This window comes from Bombina bombina, chromosome 3, assembly GCF_027579735.1.
Source record: "Bombina bombina isolate aBomBom1 chromosome 3, aBomBom1.pri, whole genome shotgun sequence".
NCBI lineage: Eukaryota > Metazoa > Chordata > Amphibia > Anura > Bombinatoridae > Bombina > Bombina bombina.
Window position 1 is genome coordinate 315,404,523 of NC_069501.1, and position 27,403 is coordinate 315,431,925.

The following is a 27,403-nucleotide window of genomic DNA, read 5'->3' on the forward strand; positions in this document are numbered from 1 at the left end:
TCTATTTATTCTTAAATAAATATTTCTATATACACATGATGAAATATATATGTATATGATTATAGTAGTAAAGAATGGGGATGCACTCGCCAGGATTTCCAAAGTTACCCCCCTTCGTCAGACAATACAAAATATTATTTTATAAATTGTTATTTTGTTATTTTGTATTATCTGATGAAGGGGGTAACACCCCGAAACGTTACATTAAAGGTAACTTTGGAAATCCTGACGAGGGCATCCCCATTCTTTACTACTATCAATACCATGGAAGCACCCTGGGTGAATGAAATGTTAACTGTGAGTGCTGGCCTGCCTGCTGTCTGTATATGATTATATATAGAAAAACATAAAAAAAGAAAAAAGCACAACTGGGCTCAAGTGAAAGGGTTATTTTAATTGACACAAAATAAAGCACCTTTAAAAACAGTAGGTATTGAGCATACCAGATAAAAGAAACAAGTGTGCATATCAGACAAAACTGTCTTAAAAGCAAAACAGGTTACCGCTTCCAGGCGTCTTGATACACTGTGAAGTAACAGATTCAATGTAGGCTGTCTATTCTAGACAGCGTAGAGCATGTCAGCTGCTCACTTTTGAAGATTTTGAAGATTTAAGGCTCCGGTGTTTGTAAAAAGTCCTTAGCTATGCTGTTGTTGCATGTAGTAGGTAACACCTGTAGCACACACCCGTAGGTGATTAGTGGATTTCCTCGACGGCCGTTTCGCTCCCCAGCGTGGGAAATTTGTCAAGAGGTTGCTTTCTCATTGGATCAATCTAACCTCCTTAAATATCCCTTGATTGGTTTTCCAAAGTTACATGTTAACCAATCTCTTGCTCAGATTCTGTGTGTAAGAATGTATACAGATATAGCACTTATTGCTTATTGTATATTGTTTTAAAATACATAAAAAAAACGCACACATGTATTACTAAAACATTAGGAATATACATATACAAATAAACTTAATGGAGTATACTGGCATAAAAAGAAAACCTATGTGTACAAAGATCATCATAAATATTTATAAAGACATCGACAAAATTAGTGCAATATAGGACAAAGCCATATTACATATATAATAGTAATAATATCTTATGATATTATTGAATATCCTACAAGCTTAAAGGGACACTGAACCCAATTTTTTTCTATCATGATTCAGATAGAGCATGCAATTTTAAGAAACTTTCTAATTTACTCCATTATCAAATTATTTTCATTCTCTTGGTATCTTTATTTGAAATGCAAGAATGTAATTTTAGATGCCGGCCCATTTTTGGTGAGCACACTGTGTTGTTCTTGTTGATTGGTGGGTAAATTCACCTACCAATAAACAAGTGCTTTCCATGGTTCTGAACCAAAAAAATAGCTTAGATGCCTTCTTTTTCAAATAAAGAAAGCAAGAGAAAGAAGAAAAATTTATAATAGGAGTAAATTAGAAAGTTGTTTAAAATGACATGCTCTATCTGAATCATGAAAGAAAACAATTTGGGTTCAGTGTCCCTTTAACAAATACATATAGTCACATAATGTAAATTGTGGAACCAAAGACACTAGAAAAGTGTTCTCCCTTTGATGTATAAATGAAAAAATATTTTTTGATCAATTTATATACAGTTGCTGAACCTAGCTTCCTATAGTCTAATAAGGCTAATGTGGAATATTAGAACGCATATATATATATATATATATATATATATACTGTACATATATATGCTAACTCTATAATATTGCGTATAAATTAATGTGAAGACATATATAAATACCTTATTTCATAGAGATTGATTAGAATTTAAATTCCTTATCTAGGTCATAAAATTTTAAATTAAAAAAGCCTGGATGTCAATATCTATATTTAAACCTTCTGGATGTAGGCTTTTGAGAGTATATATCCAGAAGGTTTTTCTTTTTCTAAGTTTTAATAGTCTATTGTGATCTAATTTGTTTGGAGAAATCCATTCTTTTACTTTAACAGTAAGACCTATAGGATTGATATTATGTACTACTCTAAAATACTCAGATACACTATGATTTTCAAATGAATTCTCTATGGCCTAGATTACAAGTTGTGCATTAGGGTTAAAAAGCAGCATTAAGAGGTCCTAACGCTACTTTTTAATGCCCGCTGGTATTACAAGTCTTGCAGGTAAAGGTGTACCACTCACTTTTTTGCCAAGACTCAGAAATACCGCAAATCCACTTACGTCAATTGTGTATCCTATATTTTCAATGGGACTTGTATAGCACCGGTATTACGAGTCTAACCAAAAGTGAGCGGTACACCCTCTCCTGTCAAGCCTGGTACCGCATTTAAAAGTCAGTAGTTAAGAGTTTTACACTACAACGCTGTAGCATAAAACTCTTAACTAAAGTGCTAAAAAGTACACTAACACCCACAAACTACCTACTAACCCCTAAACTAAGGCCCCCCACATCGCAAACACTAAAATAAATATTTTAACCCCTAATTTGCCGCCCCCAACGTCGCCGCCACTATTTTAAATATATTAATCCCTAAACCTAAGTCTAACTCTAACCCTAACCCCCCTAACTTAAATATAATTACAATAAATCAAATTAAAATTACTACAATTAACTAAATAATTCCTATTTAAAACTAAATACTTACCTATAAAATAAACCCTAAACTAGCTACAATATAACTAATAGTTACATTGTATCTAGCTTAGGGTTTATTTTTATTTTATAGGCTAGTTTGTATTTATTTTAACTAGGTAGAATAGCTATTAAATAGTTATTAACTATTTAATAACTACCTAGTTAAAATAAAGACAAATTTACCTGTGAAATAAAACCTAACCTAAGTTATACTAACACCTAACACTACACTATAATTAAATAAAATAACTAAATTAAATACAATTAATTACAATTAAATAAAATTATCTAAAGTACGAAAAAAACAAACACTAGATTACAGAAAATAATAAAGAAATTACAAGATTTTTAAACTAATTACACCTACTCTAATCCCCCTAACAAAATAAAAAAGCCCCCCAAAATAAAAAAACACAACCCTACACTAAATTATAAATAGCCCTTAAAAGGGCCTTTTGCGGGGCATTGCCCCAAAGTAATCAGCTCTTTTACCTGTAAAAAAAAAGTACAAATACCCCCCCAACATTAAACCCACCACCCACACAACCAACCCTACTCTAAAACCCACCCAATCCCCCCTTAAAAAAAACTAACACTAACCCCCTGAAGATCACCTTACTGGGAGACATCTTCACCCAACCGGGTCGAAATCCTCAACGAAGCCGGGAGAAGTCTTCATCCAACTGGGCAGAAGTGGTCCTCCAGACGGGCAGAAGTCTTCATCCAGACGGCATCTTCTATCTTCATCCTTCCGGCACGGAGCGGGTCCATCTTCAAGACATCCGATGCGGAGCATCCTCTTCTTTCCACGGCCGACCACTGAATGAAAGTTCCTTTAAATGACGTCATCCAAGATGGCGTCCCTTCAATTCCGATTGACTGATAGAATTCCATCAGCCAATCGGAATTAAGGTAGAATAAATCCTATTGGCTGATGCAATCAGCCAATAGGATTGAAGTTCAATCCTATTGGCGGATCCAATCAGCCAATAGGATTAAGCTGGCATTCTATTGGCTGTTCCAATTAGCCAATAGAATGCCAATTCAATCCTATTGGCTGATTGCATCAGCCAATAGGACTTTTTCTACCTTAATTCCGATTGGCTGATAGAATTCTATCAGCCAATCAGAATTAAAGGGACGCCATCTTGGATGACATCATTTAAAGGAACCTTCATTCAGTCGTCGGCCGTGGAAAGAAGAGGATGCTCCGAGTCGGATGTCTTGAAGATGGACCCGCTCCGTGCCGGATGGATGAAGATAGAAGATGCCGTCTGGATGAAGACTTCTGCACATCTGGAGGACCACTTCTGCCCAGTTGGGTGAAGACGTCTCCCGGTAAGGTGATCAAGGGGTTAGTGTTGGGTGGGTTTTAGAGTAGGGTTGGTTGTGTGGGTGGTGGGTTTTAATGTTGGGGGGGGAATTGTAATTTTTTTTCAGGTAAAAGAGCTGATTACTTTTGGGGCAATGCCCTGCAAAAGGCCCTTTTAAGGGCTATTTGTAAATTAGTGTAGGGTAGGGCTTTTTTATTTTGGGGGCTTTTTAATTTTGTTAGGGGGATTAGATTAGGTGTAATTAGTTTAAAAATCTTGTAATTTGTTTATTATTTTCTGTAATTTTAGCGGGGTTTTTTTGTACTTTCATTTTATTTAATTGTAATTAATTGTATTTAATTTAGGTAATTAATTTAATTATAGTGTAGTGTTAGGTGTAATTGTAACTTAGGTTAGGTTTTATTTTACAGTTACTTTTGTATGTATTTTAGCTAGGTAGTTATTAAATAGTTAATAACTATTGTACCTAGCTAAAATAAATACAAATTTGCCTGTAAAATAAAAATAAAACCTAAGATAGCTACAATATAACTATTATTATATTGTAGCTAGCTTAGGGTTTATTTTATAGGTAAGTATTTAGTTTTAAATAGGAATTATTTAGTTAATTGTAGTAATTTTATTTAGATTTATTTAAATTATATTTAAGTTAGGGGGGGTTAGGGTTAGGGTTAGACTTAGGTTTAGGGTTTAATAACTTTATTATAGTGGTGGCGACGTTATGGGCGGCAGATTAGGGGTTAATTAATATAGTTAGGTTGCGGCGACATTGGGGCGGCAGATTCGGGGTTAATAAATATAATGTAGGGTTCGGCGATGTTGGGGGCAGTAGATTAGGGGTTCATAACTATAATGTAGGTGGCGGTGGTGTCCGGAGCAGCAGATTAGGGGTTAATAATATAATGCAGGTGTCGGCGATGTCGGGGGCGGCAGATTAGGGGTTAATAAGTGTAAGATTAGGGGTGTTTTAGACTCGGGGTTCATGTTAGGGTGTTAGGTGTAGACATAACTTTTATTTCCCCTTAGGAATCAATGGGGCTGCGTTAGGAGCTTTACGCTGCTTTTTTGCAGGTGTTAGTTTTTTTTCAGTCGGCTCTCCCCCATTGATTCCTATGGGGAAATCGTGCATGAGCACGTTTAGCCAGCTCACCGCTAACGTAAGCAGCGCTGGTATTGAGGTGAGATGTGGAGCAAAATTTTGTTCTTCGCTCACTTTTTTGTGGTTAACACCGGGTTTGTAAAAACCCGTAATACCAGTGCTGTCTGTAAGTGAGCGGTGAGCATAAACTGCTCGTTAGCACTGCACAGCTTCTAACGCAAAACTCGTAATCTAGGCGTATGTTTCTAATGTGTTCAGATATCCTATATTTCAGTTTGCGTTTGCTTCTCCCAATGTAAATTTTCCCACATTTGCACGTGAGTTGGTATACCACGTATATACTATCACAAGTGCAGGTATTATTACATTTATAGTGTTATTATTATTATTATTATTATTATTATTATTCTTTATTTATAAAGTGCCAACAGATTACACAGCGCTGTCCATGGGTACAAAGATAAAAGTACAGTACAATACAATATAGAAGACACCAAAGTTTAACAAAACAAATACAGGGGGAATTGAGGGCCCTGTTCCCGTGGGAACTTACAATCTAGATGGTAGGAGGGTGAGAAACAGGAGGTGGGGACTGCAAAGGTGAGAATGATGTTAGTGTGGAGTTAGATGGGGCAGCAGTTAGGCAGGTAGAATTCATTTTTTACTGATTTAGAGATAGGCTTCCATGAACAGAAAGGTCTTTAGGGAGCATTTAAAGGAGGAAAGGTTAGGGGAAAGTCTAACAGCTCTGGGAAGTGCATTCCAGATGGTTGGTGCTGCACGAGAGAAGTCCTGTAGCCTGGCATGGGAGGAGGTGATGGTAGAAGATGCAAGGAGCAGTTCATTGTTGGATCTTAGGGGGCGGGCTGGAGTATATTTCTTGATGAGTGAGGACAGGTAGGGGGGGGGGGCTACGTTGGTAAGGGCTTTGTAGGTCAGGATGAGAATTTTGAATTTAATTCTGCTGTGGATGGGTAGCCAGTGAAGGGACTCGCAGAGAGGTGCAGCAGATACAGAGCGTCGGGAGAGGTGGATTAGCCTAGCAGAGGCATTTAGGATGGATTGAAGAGGGGAGAGGCGGGAGAGAGGGAGGCCAGTTAGTAGGTTATTACAGTAGTCAAGTCGGGAGATTACCAGGGAGTGGATTAGCTGTTTAGTAGTTTCAGCACTCAGAAATGGACGGATTTTGGAGATATTGCGTAGATGGTTGCGACAGGAGGAAGAGAGCAATTGGATGTGGGGAATGAAGGACAGATTGGAGTCAAGTGTAACTCCTAGGACACAGACTTAGGGTGATGGGGAGATAGTGGTATCACCAACAGTGATTGAAAAGTTAGGAACTGGGGTAGAATTAGAGGGGGGGATTAGAAGGAGCTCAGTCTTGGACATATTGATTTTTAGGTGGTGAGAGGCCATCCAAGAAGAAATGCCAGATAAGCAGACACTGATGTGAGCAAGGACAGAAGGAGAGAGTGAAGGGGCGGATAGGTAGATCTGGGTATCATCAGCATAGAGGTGGTAGTTGAAGCCATAGCTACTGATAAGTTTTCCCAGTGAGGATGTATAAATAGAGAAGAGTAGGGGACCCAAAACAGAGCCTTGAGGTACTCCAACAGACAGAGGCAATGGAGAGGAGTCGCCACCAGCAAAGGAGACAGAAAAGGACCTATTAGAGAGATGAGTGGATCCAGGAAATGGCAGTGTCAGAGAGCCCAAAGGAGCTGAAAGTCCGTAGGAGAAGGGGATGGTCAACTGTGTCAAAGGCAGCAGATGGATCAAGAAAGATAAGTATTGAGTAGTGGCCATTTTTTTTAGCAGAAAGAAGATCATTAGTAACTTTGGTGAGGGCAGTCTCAGTTGAGTGTTGGGAACGGAAGCCAGATTGTAAGGGGTCAAGCAGTGAGTTGGAGGACAAGAAGTGGGTTAAGCGATCGAAGACTAGTTTTTCCAGGACTTTTGAAGCTAGCGGAAGCAGTGATATGGGGCAGTAGTTTGCAGGAGAATTGGGGTCGAGGGAGGGTTTTTTGAGGATGGGGGTGACCTTTGCATGTTTGAAGGAAGATGGGAATGAACCGGTAGTAAGGGATAGGTTAAATATGTGAGTAAGAGCTGGAGTGAGGGTAGAAGACAGAGACGGTATTAGATGTGAAGGGATAGGGTCAAGTGGGCAGGTAGTGAGGTGTGAGGAAGACAATAGGGAACTCACTTCATTCTCAGAGGTAGGGGGGAAGATGCTGAGAGTGGTGGAGGGGGTTGCCGGGGGCAGAGATGGAAGGTTGCAGACTTGTGTTGGGATATTACTTTAGATGGTAATTGTTTTGTTGAAAAAGCAGTCTGCCAGGTCTTGAGCACTAAAGGCAGATGAAGGGGGTGGTGAAGGTGGGTAAAGGAGAGAGTTGAAAATGGAGAAGAGACGTTTAGGGTTTGTGGAGTGAGTAGATATAAGAGAAGAGAAGTAGGTTTGCTTGGCTACGTGAAGGGCAGAGGAGTAATAATAAAGAATGAACTTATAGTGAAGGAAATCTGATTCAGAGCGGGATTTCCTCCAGGCACATTCAGCAATATGAGAGCATTTTTGCAGGTAGCGTGTTTGGTTAGAGTACCAGGGTTGGAGCTGACGACGTGGGGTTTTGCGTATTTGGGGAGGAGCGAAAGTGTCCAGTGCCGAGGAGAGAGTATTGTTGTGATTTATTATGATTGTAAAATATTTCCTCACTGTTGACGTAAGGACAGGTGCTGCAATACTTTTTTCTGCACCTAATTAACCCTTTTTTAGCTGTTAGCTCCATATTTTTACTATTACTTTTAGAAGACTGTTCTCTTAGTTTACTGGGAGTTAGTATGTTTTTTAAGTTGTTATTCCTTTTATATACAATTTGAGGTTTCATGTCTATATGTGTTCCTAGAATAGGATCTTTTAAAAGGATACCCCAGTATTTTGTTAGGATTTTCTGGATATCTTTATGGTTTTAATTATAAATGGTTATAAACCTAATATTAGATTTATTCTGTTGTTCCGAAGTTTCATCTAGGTTGTTGACATTAGTTTTCTTTTTCTTTTTATACTCTAAAAGATCTTTTCTATTCATATTTAGTACCTTTTCATTTGCACTGGTCACTATAGATTCAGAGTAACCTTTTTGTAAAAACTTTTTTGTTAATATTTTAGCTTCCTTTTTATAGTGTGTTATGTTTGAGCAGTTTCTCCTCAGTCTTTGAAATTGCCCATAGGGTATATTGTGCTTCCAAGTTTTTAGGTGGTCATTATCTGCCTTTAGGAAGCTGTTTTTGTCCGTTGGTTTTCTATTATTATTAACCCTTACAGGGTCCCCTTCAGAGAAGAGGATAAAGTCCAAGAATTCAATTTGTATATCTGAAATTTTACCTGTAAATGATTTAAATTTAAATGCTTTAGGTATTTTATACAGTTTTCAGCTTCACATTGGTTCCCTTTCCAGAGGACAATAATATCATCTATAAATCTATAATATTTTATGAAATTATTGTTATATGGGTTATTATTTCATATGACATTATCCTCAAATTCTGCCATAGATAAATTGGCATAGGATGGGGCAAATGTTGTCCCCATCGCTGTGCCATTAATTTGCTCATAAAATATACCATTGAAATAAAAATAATTATGGTTTAGAATGAACTGTATGCCCTCTCCAGTAAATTCAATATGATTATCTATCAACTGGCTCAATTTGCTTAGTTGGTTGAGGGTTGCCTCCGTGCCCTTTTCGTGTGGTATGTTTGTATAGAGGACTGTGGCATCACAGGTAATCCATAAATTATTTTTATCCCAATTTAAATTTTCAAATTTTTTGATGACACCTGTGGTATCTTTTAGGTAAGCTGTTGTATTGATCACTATAGGTTATAGATAGTGATCTATATATTTAGACAAGTTACTGCATAGAGAACCTATCCCCGAAATGATAGGTCTTCCGGGGGGATTACATTTGTCATTATGGACCTTTGGTAGGTGATAAAATATCACCACCTTTTGGTTTGGTATGTGTATATAATTATATTCTTCAATATTAATAATGTTTTGTTCTCTTGCTTTAATCAGGATCTCAACTACATTTTTATTATATTTCGCAGTGGGATCAAAGATGATTTTTCTATAAACCTTTTTGTCGCTCAATAGGTTATATTCCTCTTTTAGGTAGTCTTTACGGTCCTGTACGACCAGGCCACCTCCCTTATCTGCTGCCCGAAAAATGAGGCTAGTATCTTGAGTAAGTTTTTTAAGGGGCCTTTTTTCCTCTTTACTCAGGTTATCTTGCTTGGGATGTAATTTATTATTTTTTCAAGGGTTTTGGTCAGATCATCACACACCAGTTTATTAAATAGGGACACATATTTGCCCTGATTATATACTGGATAAAAGGTGGATTTTTTTTAGGCCACTGTGTGCGATTTGAGTATTCTCTTCATGTAAACTAAATTCTAAGATTTCTTCTGTAACTAAATCTTGTGTATTAATATTTAGATTGACATCTTCCTGGTTTGTTATGTCACCTTCACTTTCCAGTTTTCTAAGAGTTGAAAATAAATATATATTATTATGATCATACATATCATTAGGAGTTGCCTTATTCATAGCTTTTTTATTTTTAGCTTTAATAAGAAAATAATGTTGTAGAATAAATTTTCTAATTAATTTTTGAACATCCATATATGTTTAGAATTTATTAGCAAAAGTTTTAGGAGCAAAGTTAAGCCCTCTACTCAAGAGTTTATATTCATTCTCTGTAAAAGTTTTACTCGGGAGATTGAATATTTCTCTTTTACATTCCTCTATCGCCATCTTTTTCTGTTTTTGTCTCCTAATTCTCTTTCCTCCCCTAGTTCCTTGTTTGAATCTAAACGTCTTTTTGGTTTTCTTTGCATTTCCTCTTCTGTTACATTGCTGTTGAATCTGTTTCTTTGTGGTTTCCTCTGTTCCCAGGGGAATACCCCCAAAAAATTGGTTCAGTATGATTGTGTTCATTATAGTTTTGTCGCTAGGGTAGTTTGGGTTTAGCTCCCTTTCCTTCCCAATTCTCATTTAGGGGGTTAGCTTGTAATGGGTCATACCTATTATGCACTTTAGTTTGATTTTCATAATAGCCATTTTGATGGCAATTATTAGTATTCCCCTATAGCTATTAGATCTGGTCTTCTCTTTATAATGACTTTGGTTTATGGGGTTTGGATTTCTATTTTTATTATTATAACCCTTATATTGATTATAATATGTTTTATTGTTATTGGTGTTATGATTATAATAATTTCCATTTTTGTGATGGTTGTTAACTCTATTATGATTGGGTTTCATGGGGAGTGAGGGAGTTTGGATGTTTATTTCTCTGTCATTTTTTGGATCCCCTTCTAAATTTAAAGTTGATATTTCCTTTGATTTATTGCTATAGTTATACACTGTGTAGTTTTTGTAATCTTCCAAATCACGTTTAAGCTTTTTGGCCTTGTTTATTGCTAATTTTTTATCAAAAGTATCTATTCTTTTTTGGATGTTCACATTAAATTCTTTCCCCTTTAGTTCATTTCTGTAGGGCTGTACAGTTTAATTGCTACCTCTATATCTATTTTAACTTTCTCTAATTTCATTTCCCTATATTTTATAAGTAGTTTTATTAATTTGATAGAGCAGTCGTGTAATGTTTGATCCCACTCTGTGCTAAACTCTACTTCTTCTAAGTCAAAAGCTGGAAATTTTAAAACCCTAATCCCCTAGGGACTATATTATGTAGTATATAATTTCCAATAGGATTAGGTCTTGCCATTCCTTAGCATCAGTAGTTTCTCAAGATTTTTAAATAGGGCTAATGGATCCCCTACTAGCTGTTCTGTATTTTCACTTAATAGATTGATGCCTCTATTTCTATTGCACCTGTTGTTATTATCGCCAGAAGTGTTAAATGTGGTTTCTTCCATATCCTCAGTATGCTGCTGACTCATAATAATACAAAAATGGATACAAACAAAGAAAAACAACAAAGTGTCAATGCTGTTAGGGAGGAAGTTGTAAATAAAATAGTGTGAAGTTAGATTTATTCTCAAGTATATTGTATGGTGATATGTTAATGTTTAAAATGCAAGATAAAACACCCAAATGTCTAAGTACATGAATGCTCTAATCATATTATTTAGGTCAAAATCAGCAGCAAAAAAAAAAATTAGCAGCAAAATAAAGAAGAATATGATATAATACCTAGAGGTAAATTTAAAGGAGAGCACACAAGAAATTATACATATAAAAAACACACACCATATAAGATCACAGTTAAAATAAATTGAGAATCACACACTGGTGGTTTTAGTCTGTTAAAGTCTTATATAGTCCTCTTAATGTTAAATTCTTACCAATCACATGAGTATAAATAGAGCTTTGGCAATATCTGATCTGAGTCCCCACCATAGACTGGTGTGTGCTGCTTTTCCAAGGGTGTATCACAAAATATCCCTTATGAGAGGCAAACACTGAAAAACATAAAAAAGAAAAAAGCACAACTGCACTCAAGTGAAAGGGTTATTTTAATTGACACAAAATAAAACACCTTTAAAAACTGTAGGTATTGAGCGTGCCAGATAAAAGAAACAAGTGTGCATATCAGACAAAACTGTCTTAAAAGCAAAGCAGGTTACCACGTCCAGGCGTCTTGGTACACTGTGTAGTAGCAGATTCAATGTAGGCTATCTTTTCAAGACAGCGTAGAACTTGTCAGCTGCTCACTTTTGAAGATTTTGAAGATTTAAAAATATTTATTTCCCATATGTGAAGAACTTTGGAATGTGAAAAATGTACAGTTAATATTCAGGTAGACACTTTATTAACCCCTTAATGACCACAGCACTTTTCCATTTTCTGTCCGTTTGGGACCAAGGCTATTTTTACATTTTTGCGGTGTTTGTGTTTAGCTGTAATTTTCATCTTACTCATTTACTGTACCCACACATATTATATACCGTTTTTCTCGCCATTAAATGGACTTTCTAAAGATACCATTATTTTCATCATATCTTATAATTTACTATAAAAATTTTTATAAAATATGAGGAAAAAATTGAAAAAAACACACATTTTCTAACTTTGACCCCCAAAATCTGTTACACATCTACAACCACCAAAAAACACCCATGCTAAATAGTTTCTAAATTTTGTCCTGAGTTTAGAAATACCCAATGTTTACATCTTCTTTGCTTTTTTTGTAAGTTATAGGGCCATAAATACAAGTAGCACTTTGCTATTTCCAAACCATTATTTTTCAAAATTAGCACTAGTTACATTAGAACACTAATATCTTTCAGGAATCTCTGAATATCCATTGACATGTATATATTTTTTTTTAGTAGACATCCCAAAGTATTGATCTAGGCCCATTTTGGTATATTTCATGCCACCATTTCACCGCCAAATGCGATTAAATACAAAAAATCGTTCACTTTTTTACAAATTTTTTCACAAACTTTTGGTTTCTCACTGAAATTATTTACAAACAGCTTGTGCAATTATGGCTTAAATGGTTGTAAATTCTTCTCTGGGATCCCCTTTGTTCAGAAATAGCAGACATATATGGCTTTGGCGTTGCTTTTTAGTAATTAGAAGGCTGCTAAATGCCACTGCGCACTACACGTGTATTATGCCCAGCAGTGAAGGGGTTAATTATGGAGCATGTAGGGAGCTTCTAGGGTTAATTTTAGCTTTAGTGTAGTGTAGTAGACAACCCCAAGTATTGATCTAGGCCCATTTTGGTATATTTCATGCCACCATTTCACCGCCAAATGCGATCAAATTAAAAAAAACGTTAAATTTTTCACAATTTTAGGTTTCTCACTGAAATCATTTACAAACAGCTTGTGCAATTATGGCACAAATGGTTGTAAATGCTTCTCTGGGATCCCCTTTGTTCAGAAATAGCAGACATATATGGCTTTGGCGTTGCTTTTTGGTAATTAGAAGGCCGCCAAATGCCGCTGCATTTCACACGTGTATTATGGCTAGCAGTGAAGGGGTTAATTATGTAGCTTGTAGGGAGCTTGCAGGGTTAATTTTAGCTTTAGTGTAGAGCTCAGCCTCCCACCTGAAACATGAGACCCCCTGATCCCTCCCAAACAGCTCTCTTCCCTCCCCCACCCACCAATTGTCCCCGCCATCTTAAGTACTGGCAGAAACTCTGCCAGTACTAAAATAAAAGCTATATTTGGGCTTTTTTTGTGTTTTTTTTAGCATATTTACATATGCTGCTGTGTAGGATCCCCCCTTAGCCCCCAGCCTTACTGATCCCCCACCAAAGAGCTCTCTAACCCTCCCCCTCTGCCTTAATGGGCGCCATCTTGGGTACTGGCAGCTGTCTGCCAGTACCCAGTTTAGTGAAAAAATGTGCCTTTTTTAAAAAAAAAAAAACCCTTTTCTGCAGTGTAGCTTCCCCCCCCCCCCCAAGATCAACCCCCCACCCCTTCCACATCTCTTAGCTGTTTATTTACAGCTTTGAAAAAGTTATTTTGTTGTACTTTTGAAACTTTTTTTTTCTGTAGTGTAGCGGTTCCCTCCCGCTCCCGCCCCGTGCACGCGCCCACCCGCCGCCCCCGTGCACAGAGTGGCTCTCTCTGCATCGGATGGCCAAGGGGGGTTATTGCAGGATGCCTCCATATCGAGGCATCACTGCAATAACCGGAAAGCAGCTGGAAGCGAGCAGGATCGCTTCCAGCTGCTTTCCAGACCAAGGATGTACGCCACACGTCCTCGGTCATTAACTGTATTTTTTTTGAGGACGTGTGGCGTACGTCCTTGGTCCTTAAGGGGTTAAGTATGACTATTGATTAAAAAAGACTTCATGTTTTCAGGTATTTAACTGCAAAGAGCTCCAATGTGTGTGTGTGTGTGTATATATATATATATATATATATATATATATATATATATATATATATATATATATATATATATAATATAAATAAAAAACACAGGAATAGACCACACTCACAGACTGGACTGGGTACACATCCTAAGCCACAGCAAACTCCACAGACCTGAACACTGACAGACAGCTGCAAAATTTCCAGCAACCCAGGCAGTTAGCTCCAGAGCAGCCTGGGTGACAGGTCTGCAGGGAAGCATTACAAACATTATCAACACACCACACTGAAAACCCGGCCCTTGCCAGCAGATTCACAGCAATGTTTAAAAGCAAAACTGGGGGAAGTCAGTTACATTTGGCGCCAAAGGATCAAGCCCAGGACCACGTCAAGGTCTCCCCCATCCTGGGACCCTAAACCAGCACCCACACAATGCATACTTCAAAACAAACCAACTGGGAACCTCCCAGGGTGACACAGGCTTTTGTAAACTCCCCTATGTAAATACAAAACACAGGACTGGACTGCACTCACAGATTGAACTGGGTACACATCCTAAGCCACAGCAAACTCCACAGCCCTGGACACTGACAGACAGCTGCAAAGTTCCCAGAAACCCAGGCAGTTAACCCCAGAGCAGCCTGGATAACAGGTCCGCAGGGAAGCATTACAAACATTATCAACACAACACACAGAAAACCCGGCACTCACCAGCATATTCACAGCAATGTTTAAAAGCAAAACTGGGGGAAGTCAGTTACATTTGGCTCCAAAGGATCAAGCCCAGGATCACGTCAAGGTCTCCCCCATCCTGGGACCCTAAACCAGCACCCACACAATGCATACTTCCAAACAAACCAACTGGGAACCTCCCAGGGTGACACAGACTTTTGTAAACTCCCCTATGTAAGTACAAAACACAAGAATGGACTGCACTCACAGATTGGACTGGGTACACATCCTAAGCCACAGCAAACTCCACAGCCCTGGACACTGAAAGACAGCTGCAAAGTTCCCAGAAACCTAGGCAGTTAACCCCAGAGCAGCCTGGGTGACAGATCCGCAGGGAAGCATTACAAACATTATCAACACAACACACAGAAAACCCGGCACTCGTCAGCAGATTCACAGCAATGTTTAAAAGCAAAACTGGGGGAAGTTACATTTGGCGAAAAAGGATCAAGCCCAGGACCACGACAAGGTCTCCCCCTTCCTGGGACCATAAACCAGCACCCACACAATGCATACTTTCAAACAAACCAACTGGGAACCTCCCAGGGTGTAACTGACTTCCCCCAGTTTTGCTTTAAAACATTGCTGTGAATCTGCTGGCGAGTGCCAGGTTTTCTGTGTGTTGTATATGTATATATGATCAAAGAGAAAACAATAAGTAAACCTAATCCTGCAACCCCCTATTAAGCAAGTCAAATACAAAAACCGGACACCTCCACTTTAAGAACAAACCAGTGTATACATCACACTCATGATAGAGTAAATCAAAATAATATTTTATTAGGGCAAATAAATACACATTCAACTGAGCCTATATCAGGGATCCCTGCATAATTAATACCATTATAAATGCAACAACTACTAGCATATCATAGCCATATAATATGACACAAAGTAACAAGCAATCTGCCAAAGTTCCACATGGAATATCACTGAATGTATCCACAAAGAGTTCATTGTATCGATACAGGGCTAAATAAACCTCTCCTATTAATGAAAGGGAATTCTCTGTTGAAACATCAGAATGCAAATACAAAGTAGGAGTCCTCCTAGAGACCAAGCTCACTGGACCACCAGATCATAAACAGGGACTCACCAGCTCTGACAGTATATTGTATGCAGACCTTTGTTTCTTACCCCTGACGCTAGGGCTGGCGTCATCCAAAACACACTCACTCTGTGTGTCCGCTTCCAACCTGTGAGATCACTGGTAGGCAGTGGCATAGCACGGGTTGTCAGCGCCCAGGGCAAGGCAAGTATTGTGCCCCCTAACCCATTAGCAATGACTGACACATACTTACATACACACACATACATACATATACACACACATATATGAATCAAACTACTCAAACACACATTGGGGCAAATACAGAAGGGTTTTTATCATATGCTGCTTTCCATGTAGGAATTAAAGGGAAAGAATATAGCACAAAAAAAAAAGTTTAGGTTGAGATCCTCTAAAATACAACATATGAAACATAGCAGCAACACAATTAATCACCAATTCTGCACACATTTTATAAGGAGGGACACTTATCTGATCCTGAATCCTGTGTAATGCCCATACTGAAGGGGGGACTGAAGACACAGCACTACCTGCCACATGATTTGTTTTAATGAAGGTTCCAATGTCTAAGGTAGTAAAAGCCACAGAAAGGGGAGGGCATAAGGTCAGCAGCTGAACTTAGACCTTTCACACTCCATGCTGAATTCAGAGCTGGGAGCACAGCACTCGTGTGTGAGACAGGAAATATTTCAGCAGCTAATCCTCAGATTTGTAACTGCATAGCTACATCTGCTACATCATGCCCATTGAATTGCTTTATTTATTTTCTCAATTCCCTTGACTATACAGAGGCACAAGTTCTCCTTCTCTAGTCTCACTTTGTAGGAGCTCCATTTGAATCTTGTAAAGGAGCGCTGCTTACTGCACTGAGTTAGAGATGAGTGACCTCAAGCAGCACATGTGCCTTGTCTTTTAAGTAAAAGCTCACGCTGTATTGCTCACTGAACAGTGCAGGCTTTGAAAAAGAAGACAGGGCACATGTGCTGCTTAAGATTACTCTCACTTTACTCAGTGCAATAGTTGCAAGCTGTGGAGTAGCGCTATGCCTGATGTCCCACCAGCCACTTACTGTGTGCCTGGGTTCAGTGCACCTACCATTTTGCGGCACTACAGATGATTGCGCTTAAAATGGCCCTGTACTAGGAAATTGAAACAACAAGCACAACACACTGAGTACTTATCTATTTGGGAGTCGTCTGGAAATCAGAGATGCAGACGATGATGATGCTGCTTTTGCCTCATCACTACATTTTGCGGCACTACAGATGTCTGCGCTTAAAATGGCCCTGTACTAGGAAATTGAAACAACAAGCACAACACACTGAGTACTTATCTATTTGGGAGTCTTCTGGGAATCAGAGATGCAGACGATGATGATGCTGCTTTTGCCTCATCACACAACCACACGCTACCCTGCCACCTCTGATTTCAGTACACTGCATGCTGCACAGTCAAGTCTGGATGCTGTGGGTGGAGCTGGAGCCTGGAGCTAGCTTAGAGGTAATAATATGTGGACCGGGGTCATTCACACCCAATCCACATATTGCAGGAGCTGCACTTCCGCTGTATCAGCTGCCTCTGCCAGCCAGGCCAAGACTTACCTCCTGCTTAAACTGTCCACAGATGACACAGCGCACCGATCACAACACCTGCCATCCCCCGCTCATTCTTGAGCACCATATCCCAGAAAATTATAACCAAGAACGAAGCCAACCATAATAAAAATACATTTCAATATATAATAATTTATAACAAAATTCCTAAGGGGCGCAAATTTCTTTTGCGATTTTGCGCCCCTAAGAATTATGCGCCCGGGGCAACTGCCCCTGTGGCCCCTCCCCATGCTATGCCACTGCTGGTAGGGTATCGCTGATTCTTTTTACCAAGACCGGTGTGCCTTCAAATATTGGAAATACAAAGAGCAGAGAGAGGAATTGGCTCAGTGTATAGGATGCACACACTACTAGTTACTCATAGCTTGTCTTTCCAGCTTACAGCTACACAGGTTTCACCCCACAGCTGATTACTCATAGGGCTTTATCAGGCATAACAAGCTGATGTCTGTCTCATCCATTTGCATACATTTATACATGCCACTGGTGTATAAACTCTTAGTTGCCCTATGTAGCACCAATTCATTAGCAGTTTAAAAATAAACCAAAGTGTTTAAAAATGGCAAATCAAATAATTACTTAAAAATCTTACAATTGTTTTCAATGGAATTCTGCTTTTTTATAGCCTAAAATAGGGAAATAAAAATCTTCCAAGTCAAAACTCGTATCAAAATAATCAAGGCATTCAATATTTGTCAATGCACTTATGAACTGCATAAAACATAAAACTACTGAAAGCTTAGTATTACTATACAAAATAAAAGGGAGCATAATTTAGCTCTTCATTTAACCCTTCCGGTTGTAAGGAATTCATATTATAGATCCATTTGCACTCTGATCTAAGGAGTAGGTTGTCCCAATCCCCCTCTCTCAGAGTTGTCAATCAATTATATGCCCATGAATCTAAGTCCCTCGTCACTGCTGTCATAACATTCATAGAAATGACGTGCCACAACACTATCCTTTATTCTTTAATTTACAATGTCCCTTCTGTGTTCTTTCATATGCTCCCTAAACTCACCGTAGGTTTTCCTACCTAGAGGCACGGGCACGAGCAAGCTGCTTTTTAACATGGTTCATTAAATAATCTTCTTTTATCTCTCTGTGAGTATATTTATCCCTTGGCCTCTTGTTGGCGCTGTATTCACTTCTTACTACTTGCCATATAGATCACCCCCTCACTCCTACAGGTAATATGAACTTTCACTCTATGTTGTTTACCTGTTGAATCTATAGCATACTGTATCTACCTCTAAGGAGATGTTTACACATCTAGCATCTACCGCATGCATAACATCCACTCCTTTTTTGTTGTTTCCCCATCCATCCACTAGTACCTTTATAATGACTGTGAACCAATTTATCCTTCAGAGAGGGGGCTCATCTGGCTGTCATTAGTGGGTATGTTCCAACAATTTTATGAAGTTCTTGATTAGCAGTGAAATTTGGTGTCTTGGGTGATGACTGCTAGCCTTTGATAATGTGTTTGCTCATGTATCTTTATGATATGCTTCAGTATATAGACTATCACCTTGTTGTGTAATTTGTAAATCAAGAAAACACAAAGTGTCATAACTCCATTCATAGGTGAACCTGAGGTTCTAATAATTAGAGTTCAGATGTGCCATGAATTTGGAGAGACTATCAGGGGTTCCTTCCCATAGCATCAGCACGTCGTCAGTAAAACAAATCCAAAGTGCTATAGACTCTCCAAATTCATCTTCTACATCTAAAATGGTTTTAGTCTCCCATCTGCCTAAATATTGGCATGCATATGTGGGGGCACAACAGGCCCCTATAGTGGTTCCCATTAGTTGTCTATAGAACTTCCTATCAAATTTAAAATAATTTCAACAAATCCAAAGTGCTATAGACTCTCCAAATTCATCTTCTACATCTAAAATGGTTTTAGTCTCCCATCTGCCTAAATATTGGCATGAATATGTGGGGGCACAACAGGCCCCTATAGTTGTTCCCATTAGTTGTCTATAGAACTTCCGATCAAATTTAAAATAATTTCTGTTAAACACAAATTCAAACAGTTTGATCACCAGTTTAATATGTTTATCAAATGTCCTCCCCCTTTGGGTCAGGTATTCTTTTATTGCCAGTAACCCTTTCTCATGGGGGATGGATGAATATAGTGCCTCAACGTCAACTGACACAAGAATTGTCCCTGGCAATAAAACAACACCGTCCAACTTTTCTGAACATCTGTTGTATCCTTAACATAAGAAGATAGGCATGTTAAGTAAGGGCGGAGACACCAGTCAATATACTTCATCACACCATCAGTAAGTTCCCCCATCCCGACCCAATCGTTCTCCCAGGTGGGGGTGTTTTATTTGTGTGGATTTTGGGTGTGGTGTAAAACGTGGGTATCACTGGATATTTAACCAATATAAATTCTAATACTTTTTTATTTATCAGGCCTTCTTGGAAGGCTAATAGAAGGATTTGGTCCAATTCATCTTTATATACATAGGTGGGGTTAGATTTATGTTTAAATATTTTTATTATTTTAATATTTCTTGATCATGTACAAAACAGAAGGATTTTAGGAACAAGTTGTACAATATTATCATATAACAATTCCAACATTTCTAAACGTTATGCCCCCATCTCCATCTATATATCTTAATACTCTGCATATTTCCAGGGGACATATCATGAGTGTAGGGGGTCCTGCCAAAAACCTCAGTTATCAAATTCTACAAATAACTGTATTGGAATTTGCTCTAGACTGGTTGTTACTTATTTATCTCTTTATGAACCTTATAAACCGTGAGAAAGCAATAAAAAAATAGAGCATAGTGAGAGGTTCTTATCTCTAATAATGATCATATAAACACGGCTCTAGAGAGAGCAGGGGGGGGAGCAGACAGCACTCCCACTCCCAGCGGCCCTCCAAAGCCTACGGGAGATGTTCAGACTCGGTGCTCAAGAATCAAGTTGGGTTACATGTTCCCTTCCGGGGGGTATTGAACTGCCAATCCAATAATACCATATTTTCTGGAATGAGGTCCTGTTATTTAGAGTGTCCGCTGCAGATTCATACATGGTATAAGTGTAACATATTTTATTGTGTATTTCCGGCCATGGAGGGGAGCCCACCTTCCAATATTTCGCAATACAGACCCTTGTCACTGTACAGAGAATTCTAATGAACGTGTTAATATGTTTATGGAATTTGTCTATGTGTTCGTGTAGTAACGCCTGTTGGATAGTAAGAGTAACCTCCTCTTCCAACAGCTGACTGATAAGAGTGGAGAGTCTCTGCCAAGTTCTCTGTATCTCCCCATAGTCCCACCACATATGTTTGTATGAACCCAATTCCCCACATCCTCTATAGCATAAGTTACTACCATTTGGGTACATATGGGCTGTCCTTAGTGGGGTAAGATACCATCTAAAATAGTCTTTGTGACATTTTCTTTTAAATCCATGCTAATTAATCCCTTGTCAACTCCCTGGATCATTTCTTCCCATTCCTGTACTCCTTTGAGTATATTCAGGTCTTTCTCCCATGCCATTATTACCGGGGATTTGGCTCTGTTTGGAGGTGTCTGCAGTGTTATGTAAATTCTCGAAATGTTGTGTTTGGTCCTTGTCAAGCTTGTACCACAAGTCTCTAACACCGTTGGTTGCCCATTATTTGATTCCCTAAGGAAGACACACAGGGAGGAGCGCAATTGGAGATAAAGGTACCAGTGGAGCTTTATGGGTGTAAGAATTGACTGCAGTTTGGTGAAAGGAAATAATTGTCCCCCCTTCACTACGTCTGCCACCCTGTAGAGCCCCTTGTTTTCCCATTTGGCAACCAGCACGCGAGAGTCACCCGCTAGCAAACATCTAATTGGGGTCATCAAAGAATGTTTGGGAAACAAGTCTGTTCTCTTAAGTGTCTGTTTCCATGTCTTTATGGTCAGGTCTGAAGTATATGCCTTAGCATGTGTCTTGACTAAGTGAATAGGATGTGTGTCCCATAGGACTGAGTCTCTGTCTTCCCATCCTCCAAACTCCATCTCCAAGCACACCCAGGTTGCTTCTTCCGATCTCCTCATGAAACAGGAGTCTTGGGCTAGCCTCGCAGCTTTGTAATATTCCAGAAGATCCGGTGCACCCACACCCCCCCGCCGCTCTGCTTCTGGAAATCACCTGTTTCGTTATTCTAGCTGATTTCGGTCCCCTTATAAAAGCTAATATGTCAGCCTGTAATTTAATAATATCTGATTTGATCAGTTTAATAGGGAGGGCTCTAAAAAGATACAAAATCCTCGGCAGCATGTTCATTTTAACTAATGCTACTCTCCCCATCCAAGAGAAACCACACAGTCTCCACTTCAAGAGATCTTTTTTGAACTGATTAAGGAGTGGGGAGTAGTTATACTTATATAAGAGTTGCATCTGGACTGGAAGATTAATGCCTAAGTATATAAGTCTTTTGGCGACCCATCGAAACTCAAAATTAAGTTCAATTATTTTTCGTGTATGTAAGGGGATAGCCACCGGTAGGAGTTCGCTTTTTTCCATATTTATTTTATATCCTGATATGCTAGAGAAATCGGTTAATGTCTTGTTCAAATTAGGGAGTGATATAAGCGGTTTAGTAATAGTAAGTAGTATGTCGTCCGCAAATAAGGATATTTTGTATTCAGTTTTGGCTACCCGAATTCCCGATATATCTGGGTGAGCTCGAATTTTGGCCGCCAGCGGCTCAATGCAGAGGGCAAATAGTAAGGGCGACAGAGGACAGCCCTGTCTTGTCCCATTTAGTATGGGAAAGAGACTAGACCTATAACCCCCCAACGTAACCTGGGCCCGCGGGTTTGAGTATATTGCCTGTAAAGCAGTCATAAAAGTGTCATCAAAATCCATCTCCCTCAAAACCACAAGCATATACTTCCAGTCTATTCTATCAAACGCCTTCTCCGCATCCAGGGATAGGACCAGAGAAGGCGTCTGTGTGCTCTCCAAATGGTGGATCAAGTTAATTATTCGCCTTATGTTATCCGGGGCTTCCCTGTTCTGTATAAACCCCACCTTATCAGGGTGAACCAAGTGTGGCATAATTGGCTTAAGGCGTCCGGCTAAGACTTTAGTAAAAATCTTAAGGTCCTGGTTGATCAATGAAATAGGCCGGTAATTCTGGCATTTTTTGTGGTCTTTATCTGGTTTGGGGATCACTACTATCTTTGCATCTAATAATTCCTGAGGGATAGGGTTGCCTTCCAGGATAAAGTTACAGAATTTAGTCAAGTGAGGAACAAGTGTGCTTTTGAAAAGTTTATAATATTCCCCTGGAAAGCCATCGGGGCCAGCCGCCTTCCCTGGCTTCAAGTCTTTAATAGCTTTTAAAATCTCCTCCTTAGCTATCGGGGCTTTAAGGATATCTTTGTGTTCTGTCGTGAGCGAAGCCAGTGTGCAATCACCCAAAAATTCCCCCGTTTGAGTCACAGTTTCTGTATTGTGGGTCACCTTTTTCCCGTCATAAAGCTTGCCATAGAATTTTGCAAAAGTGTTCACTATCTCTTGGGGATGGGAGGTCAAATCCCCCCCCTCCGTCTCTATCGAGGGTATAGCCGATGCCCCGCATCTTTCCCTAATCTTATGCGCCATAAATCTGTCTGGCTTGTTCGCATAGATAAAGTAATGTGATTTAAGGCGCTGCGCTGCTCTTACTGCCTGTGAATTTAATATTGTTGCTAAGGATTGTTTTTTGTCTTGGAGAGTTCGCAATGTCACTGGATTTTTGGTCAATTTGTGTTGTCTCTCTAGTATTTCAATCTCTTTGTGGAGTTGTTCTCTGTGGGTTCTATTTTTCTTATTAATTTTGGCTTTGAGTTGAATTAATAATCCCCTAACCACTGCCTTATGAGCAGCCCATGAGTATATTGGGTTTGTGGTTGAATCAGTATTAATAGTCCAGAATTCTGTGATGGAGCGTAATATATCCCTATGGTCTTGGTCTCGTCTTAATAGGGTATTATCGTATGTCCACGTCCTACATCTGTTAATATCCCTTAGTCCTTCCAGGTCAACTGAAATAATAGAGTGGTCCGACCACACACAGGTGTGTATACTCGAGCTCCGTAACATAGGTTGCAATATCTGGCTCAGAAAGATATAATCAAGTCTGATGTATGTGTTATGTGCGGCTGAGTAGAAGGTGGTGTCTGTGGTTGGACCATACAATGTGTACCATGTGTCCCTAAGAGTATGTGGCGCAAGCGATTCTTGTATTGCCTTGACAATGCGGTTGTGTCTATGATGTTTAGGGGTCAACTTTTTACTGTGGGAGGGTTGAATTGGAGCCATGGTTATATTAAAGTCCCCCGCTAATATAATCTTAGTTTGTGACCAATCTGTCATGAGATGGGCAATGTGGGCAAAGAACACGTGCTGATTGTCATTGGGGGCATAAACATTACACAGGGTTACCTCAGTGTCCTGAATTCGCCCCCTCACTATCAAATATCTGCCCTCAGGGTCAGCCAGTGTGCTATTATGAGAGAAACCTACTGATGAGTGAATTAAAATAGAGACCCCCCGAGTCTTGTTAGGTGCAGTGGCATGAAAATGTGTAGTGAATTGCTTGGTCCAGTATTTAGGTAAACTATCTTTGGGAAAGTGTGTTTCCTGTAAAAACACCAAGTTGGCATTCAAGGTCCTATATTGATTCATTGCTAATCTGCGCTTGATATCAGTATTTAGACCACGAACATTATGGGAAACTAATCTAATCCTAGTGTGCATAGGCATGTGTATTGGTCTGTGTTATTATGTGGCATAGACTGTGTGCAGTCATGTAACCTGTAAAGTGGAGTGTCTTACCCCAGTACCTCTGAACTGATATGATATATTGCACCTTATGAGTCTTTATCCCGGAGTGACCGCTGAGAGAGGGAGAGAAGAAAACAGGTGAGAAACAACAAAACATCAAACATTCAACAATTAACTGGTCCCCAACAAAGGGACATCTTAACAATGTTTGAAAGTATCTAGGCGGATAAGTGGTTGTCATTCAACCCTAGACATTGGGGTAGCATCTACCTCCCCCTTTTGAATGGCAATATAGCGAGCGTTGTCGCAGAGTGTGTCCATCTCCTGGACAATCTGGTTCAGTGATCGTAAGGAAAATGACTATTTTATGAACCAACACTGAATATGCCCAGTTCAAGTAGGTATTGAGGACTGTTCCATCAACATAAGTAGCTATAGTGGAATAACAAAATGTCTTATCTATAAAGAACCATGTTGAGGTCCTCAATCTCTATATCTGTGATTGTACAGAGATGGAAGATAACAGAAAAAGGAAGGCCACTTCACGAGACCTTGTCTCTGGTTTCACTTGTTTTTTGCTTCTTGTAGCTGACCTTCTGCCATGTCCTCTGAATATTAGAGCCCGTGGAGTTGCCCCCTCGTGATGTTGATAGCTGTTGCTCCGAAAGAGCCGGGGGCTCCAGGCCTAGTATGGCACATACCTCTGGAATGTCCTCTTGATTTTTGATGGTTATGGTTTTGGAATCTTTGAGAATGCTTAGGACAAAGGGAAAACCCCATCTATAAGGGATCTGTTGTTTGCGTAGGATGGTAGTTAATGGTCTCAATGAGCCTCTCCGTTGTAGGGTACGTAGGCTCAGATCCTGGAAGAATTGTATTATATTCCCCTGGAACTTAAAAGTTGGGTTCTTCCTGGAGGCCTGTAGTATCTTTTCTTTATCAGGGAAGAAAGTCAGTTTAACTATCACATCCCTTGGGGGAATTCCGTTCTTGGTTTTGGCTTTAAGAGCTCTATGTGCCCTTTCTACATGGAATGTGTACTCAGGAGTGGAGCCTGTTATTTGGTTGAAAAGTTGCGCTATGTATGCTGGAATGTCCTTGGTTGTTACATCTTCCGGGATCCCCTTTAACCTGATATTATTTCATCTGCTCCTGTTCTCCAAGTCTTCCATCTTGTCTTGCATTTCCTGAAGAAGCTGTTGTTGATCAGACACTGTTTGTGTTATCTCATCTACATTTTCCACCATTGCATCCTTTTGGTCTTCCAATATATCAATTCTATTTCCCATATCCGTGAGGTCAGATTTAAGTTCAGCCAAGGTGGATGTTACCGATGTATGTATGGAATCTATCTTTTCCCATAGTTTTTCAAAATTGTCCGTTAGGTCTTTTTTGGACACTAGGAATTGTAAGTCTGCCTTAGTAATAGGGGACTGATTTTCGGCAATTGGTGATGAGGGTTGATTTGTTTCGTCTCCTATTTCCATGTCCCTGGTGACTTTAGATAGATGGGAAGTTTTGAAAAAAGAGAACACTGTAGAAGGTGTATTTGGCTGTATTATTTTCTCTCCCTTCCCACCTCTTCTTGTAGTCATTGTGTTGCTGTAATGACTTTTGCAGCTACGGGAGGTAGCTGGTATCTGCTTCTATCTCAAGATGTAGGAAAAGTAGAGAGGTAACTCCAGGAGCAGCAGCCTATATCAGGCCGGGTTAATGTTTCAAGAGGCTTGATGTGGGTTTAGAAAGTACAGAGGTATGCTTCAATGATTCTACTTCACTCAGAGGACATATGTAGTTCTGCTGCGACTTTTTTGTTGCAGATGGGAGGGCAGATGTCCCCTCACTTTGTTTCTACAAATCACATATTGCCACACTGGGGATTAGGGTTATATCCAGTCTCCTCCCTTTACAGATAATTGAGGAAGGTATTCAACAGGATAGTGATCAGTCTCCAAACGGAGCGGAAAGCGGGTTTTGTTATTCTTTTTTCAAAGATGTCAACATTCAAATCGCTAGGGAAACTGTCTGTACCCCTCTATTGTAATGCCCTGGGCAAGGTACAGGACAGTGGATGGTCACACTCTCCCCGGGGAGGTTGCCTTCACAAGGCGATCGCGGAAAAGGGAAGTGGGGTTTGACCCACCGTCCTACGGGCGTCAGGAAAAGGGGGGGAGAGTGGGTTCTCTTAATCCTGGGACCAAGCACCAAGATATAGATTATTTAGTTCCCGGTAATTTACTGTTGTTAACTCAGTTATTGCTCATCACTGACCATGTCCATTAGATGTATTACAGTGTGATGGTAGTGATCAAGTACAAGTGGGTAATTTTTATGGCTACTGTTAAATCTATGTCATGAAATGCAGAAAAGGATATTAGCAATATACACCCTGCGGAAGGAAAGGTTTAATTAAAACACCATAAAATATAATACTACACCCTGGGCCCTGGGCCCAAAGACATTTACGCTGACGCAGCAGCTATGAATAAGTAAAATGAATTTGATCACAGCCTAAGTGGCAGCAAGCTATACCAGGGTGGGTTGTATGTGACTTGTCAGTGGTAGCCTTATGAGACTTCTACAGGTTCCTCTGTCTCAATGTGGGCTAGTATAGGTATAATCACACCCAAATGTACTGCTGAGATCAAACAAAAGAAAAACACAGTTCCTTCAACCCACTTGACTTTGTTACTGTCCCTTTAAGATATGGATCTGGTCAGTTATAGTGGAGAGTTACCCTGCTGTGGCAACACTCAAAGTGAAGCTAATTAAATTTTCCTACTGACATTCCCAAAAAGTGAGATGATTTTTATTTTTTGTTTGTCTGCCATCCAAGTTGTGGCTTCCCAGATCTCTTTAGGAAGGAGGTATAATAACAGTGTTCAATGGGTGGTCATCTATTATGTAGGCTCAGGGTTATATTGTGTACAGAAGTGTTATAGGTTTTTGTTTGTTATTCTGCTTCCTGAAATCAGTGCTGCTTGGAAGCGTCACTCTCCTCTGCTAGCTAACTCTGTGACCCACAAGTTGGAGAAAAATGGCGTCTTTTCGCGCCTTTTATTAGTTTAATATCAGTGTGACCATGTAGCTGTGTCTCTGTGTTCTCTTCTATTCTTTGAGCTTGATCTGAGTATCAAGAATTTGGGCCAACTAGGGAAGCCCCCGAACACCACTTTCACTCTGGTGTGTATATACCTCACGCTGCACATTCATTCTAGGCCTCCAAGATGGCGCCTCCTCCCCCGCATTCCCATAGAGCTCCCAGGACCGGACTCCGCTCGG